The 4434-nt window shown below is 43.1% G+C and overlaps 1 pseudogene; it reads right to left on the bottom strand.

Annotated features, from left to right (window-relative positions):
- Positions 1 to 1967: 1967 nt before the first annotated feature.
- Positions 1968 to 2800, bottom strand: LOC131758184 (DNA-directed RNA polymerase III subunit RPC4 pseudogene; annotated as a pseudogene).
- Positions 2801 to 4434: the final 1634 nt, after the last annotated feature.

The following is a 4434-nucleotide window of genomic DNA, read 5'->3' as shown; positions in this document are numbered from 1 at the left end:
ATATTATTTTGGTCCCCATGACCTGAGGAATCTCTGATAGAGTGCTATGATTCATTAAATGCACAATAAATATTTTCTGATTAGATAAATCTACTAGTACAGTTTGATTTAGTTCTCTTTTGATGGAGTAGAAGTTGTAATTGTTCCATAGGGAACAAAGGCTCAGATAAGATCACTACTATTGAGTGATGGGAATGAAGATAAGAAAAAGTCATCCTTTAAAACAAAAGATTGTAAAAATCAGTATATAGTGAATGGGATATACTATCCACAGAAATGCTTCTCCTTCAGGAATGATCTGTAATAAATAGTTAACTTTAGTCAGCATTTGCTATTTCTTAGATATTGTGCCAAGCTTTTCACATGCATTTTCCCATTAATGTTCACAACAGACTTATATGGTACTACCAGACACACTAATTTACAAGTGAAGGAAAGCAGGTGTAGTGAGGCACAGATGCACAAACTTGATCTATGGCAGAAATGTATTCAACCTTCACTTTTAATCTCAGGAATAATACACTCTGAAGAAGATGCTGCCTGGAATATGACAAAACAATCAACAACAAAAACTTTATTATTTTCATTTTATTCCTGCTCACCTGAAAAGCCTGTATTTAGCAGAGAAAAAAATGGAGATTTTCAAGCAAAGTTCCAACGAGCATTTATCAAAGCCAGTGGAGAAGGGGAGCTTTGTTCTATAGCCTGCCCTAGTTTTGTCAATAAGAATATCCCTATTTTATGCAGGAGCATAAGATAATCTAAGTTAATCTATGAAATGCATAGATTAACCAAAAAATCATTAGAAATATCCTATTTCTTTTGTTTATATTTTATTTCCAGTAAACACTCTGCTTGATGGGTTGGTCACCTTTGTGACTTACTTTTAAATTCTACTCATAAACACTGTCAATTATATTATCAAGCCATATGTTAAATTTTGATTTTGATGGTAAGCACAGTCATACTTCTAACTGCATATTTTTTTGGCATCTAAAATTTAGTTGTTTGAGACCTTGGTTATTTGGGCTGCAAACTACATGCCTAGACAGTACTACAAAGACACAGTTTTTAATTTTTTGGTACTTTTTTACTACCTTTGACCAAAAACACACCATTTCTTAAATTTCTTTTAACTCCCTGAGATATGAAATATTTCAAATATATAGCAATTACGTATCCCAGCAATGAATTCCAACATGTCATTCTACTGCTCAGTATCTTGATTTTAAGTAAACTACAATAGAAGAAATTTTCTATGAATATTTTTAAGTGTTAACTACAGATATCCCAACACCTTTTTTTTTTTTTTTTTCGGGAAACTAATCTAACGTTAATTGAGTGGCAACTTTGTATGTCTGGCCTTGTGCAAGGATTTTTCATTGACAGTATTCCATTTCATCATCACACCAACCCTGTAAGGTAGGTATCACCCTCATTTTTGTCAGAAGAGGAATATGAGGCTCAGAAAGGTTAGGTAGTTTGTCCAGTCACACAGTTGGTAAGAGACAGAGCTGCGACTAAGTCTCAGACTCAAGTCCCTGCTCTCTCTCTGGCGCCGCCTCTCAGGAGGAAGGAGGAAGCAAAAGCTGCAGCAGCCATCTTTCCATTTTCTTCCCTGAGAATCAAGATGTCACCAAGAGAAGGAGCCCATCCTTTCCCACAGGCCGTCCCCTCTCCACCTGGGGAGGATGCAGTCAGTTGAAGAGCCAAACATAACTATAAAAATAAGTAGCAGGGACAAGATGCCCAGCAGCAAGCGGTTTCGGTGCTGTGGGAAGGTCTTCGCGCCGTTCACAGCTGCTGTGGGAGGGAGCCACGTGGGCCCTGTGGACAAAACGGGGACAGCGGCTGGAGTGGAAGGGCTAAAAAGGCCCCTTCTGGGTCGAACAGATTTTAGATCACAACGTCTGGAGCAGGCAGCAGCCGCTGTTAGCACGGCCACCACCATCCTCCGTCTGCTTATTTTACCGGTGTTTGTGATCCAACAGGGATTCAAAATTGGGAGAGCATACAAGTTTGTGCTTTACGTGTCCCCGGACTGTCATCTCACCCATCCTACTGTCTCCAAGGCCTACAGACAGGACAGAAGCAAAGAGCAGGTGGTCCCCATCGTCACGTCCAGAGTCACCTTGCCCAGGAGGCGCTGCACCTTCCTCAACTTGCAGATGAGCAGCTTGCCAACCTGACCCTCTGTCAGGGTACAAGCATTCTCTACCAGCCTGGCTTCTCGGTCTTTCTCCTGCTTTATAACCACCATCTGTCCGTCCTTGCTCTGCACCTCTGATTTGGTAGGCTCGACGTCTGGAGTAGGCGGCTGGCTGGGGAGCCAGTCTTGCAGCTGCAGGAACAGCAGCTCTTCCTCCTGAATGAGGCTCAGCTTCCTGAAAGCTCTGCCACAGACACATCCTTCGGGAGGCCGGGTCTCTTCCTGGCTGCTCTGGGGGGAGGCTTCATCTTGGCCTCCTCCTTCTCATCTCGTGGCTCGTGGATTGTCTTTCACTTTCACAGCAGGCCCCTCACACCTCCATGTCCTCTTCCTTGAGCCAAGGTTGAACATCTGGTTCTTCATCCTCTTCCTTAAAAGCTAGCCCGAGTGAGCCAGAAGCAGCTGCACAGGCATATTTCGAGTGTCATTCCTCAGCCCAGGGTCCTCGATGAAATCATCCTTCCCCAGCATGCACAGGATCTGTTCTGTTTCTTCATCTGTCTCCCTCTGGTCCTTTTTGATGTTGATGTGAGAGGGCCCCACGTCCGACACATCCACAGTCTTAGCCCAGTTTCCCTTTTTCTTCATCATTTCAGCTGGGCCCTGCTCAAAGATGGGAGTGGGAACGGAACACTTCTGGGCGCCCCCGGCCCTGTCCATGGCCCTCTCGCTGTCGGCCTCCATCCCTTTCACGCTTTTCCTTCTTTTTTTTTTTTTTTTTTGCGGGCCTCTCACTGCTGTGGCCTCTCCCACTGCGGAGCACAGGCTCCGGACGTGCAGGCCCAGCGGCCATGGCTCACGGGCCCAGCCGCTCCGCGGCACGCAGGAAACCCCCTGGACCGGGGCACGAACCCGCACTCCCCGCATCGGCAGGTGGACCCCCAACCACTGCGCCACCAGGGAAGCCCCACGCTTTTCCTTCTTGATGGTTACTTCTTCCTTGGGCTCTTCCTTGATCTTCCAACTTATGTCTGGGGTGAAGGTTTTCTTCTTGACTCCCTGAGGGTGAGGTCCCTGGAGTGGATGGAGGGAAGGCAGCCCGGGGTGAGAGGAGGTACCAGCCTCCACAGGAAAAGACCCCCGTGCCCAAGAGAGGAAGGGTCGGGGCCCTCCCAGAGCGCTGGGCTCGCCTGAGGTGTTTTCTTCATGTGGCCCCAGCGCACCGAGGCTAGAGCTCCGCACCATGCGCACCCTGACTTCACCTCCTAGGCGACCTGCAGCCGGGCGGAAGTCCACAACACCTTTTTAAACTTAACCTGAGTTAACGTATCTTTTCATCTTATTAAAATAATAATAATAATAAATTATTTTATTTCTATAGTTCTTATTGCTTGCTTATTACTTATCAACATTATTAAAATTAAGAAGAGGTTTTTTAATTTATAAAATATATTCTTTGGAAATACATAATATGCTATTATAATGGGTTCTGTGTAGTTATCTACTGCTACCATAATGTTGTGTAACCAACATCCACAAAACCTATATGCTTAAAACAATAAGCTCTTTTAAGTTCACATGTGTGTGTGTTGACTAGCGGAGCATCTGGTCTCCAAGGGCCTAGAGATACCCACGTGCACGTCTGTGATTAGCAGCAGACAACTAGGTGTTTCTGTTTGTACTGGCTGGACTCAATAACGAGGACTAAGCTCTTCCTCACTTGGTTTCTTATTCTTTAGCAAGTTAGCTGGCATGTACTTGTTCTCAAAGTGGAGTCACAGAAAAAAGAGAACATAGGCACTAAAGGACTCTTGACATCTTGTTTGGAAATGGAATACTGGCACTTCTTTCATACTCTATTGACCACAGCAAGTCACAAAGCCAACCCACATTAAAAGAATCAGGAAATAAGGTACAACTCTTTTAAAGTTACAATGTTATATTATCAAAGGAGTAGTTACAGGGAAGCATATAGGATCTGGGACATTTTTGTAACTAATCAATTTTTTTTTCATTAATTTTGGTAGATATTTTTAAATGTATTAATTTTTGAAGAGAAAAAGTAAACTTGTCTCTGACAATCTTAACAATTTTATGTCTGTATGTCTATATTATTTCTACCCTTTTTTTTCCATTTCTATAGTTGTTTGGGGGATATTTTATTAATCGTATACTAATTGTCAAGTTTGATGCTAAGCTACTTAATTGGCTGCTATTTTTCTTTTCTTATATATTAACATATTTAAATTCTTATAATAACAATTTAGCTTCATCTCATAAGTTTT

This window comes from Kogia breviceps, chromosome 6 (genome assembly GCF_026419965.1).
Source record: "Kogia breviceps isolate mKogBre1 chromosome 6, mKogBre1 haplotype 1, whole genome shotgun sequence".
NCBI classification, from domain to species: Eukaryota; Metazoa; Chordata; class Mammalia; order Artiodactyla; family Physeteridae; genus Kogia; species Kogia breviceps.
Note: the sequence above shows the minus strand (reverse complement) of the source record. Positions and strands in the feature narration are given on the sequence as shown.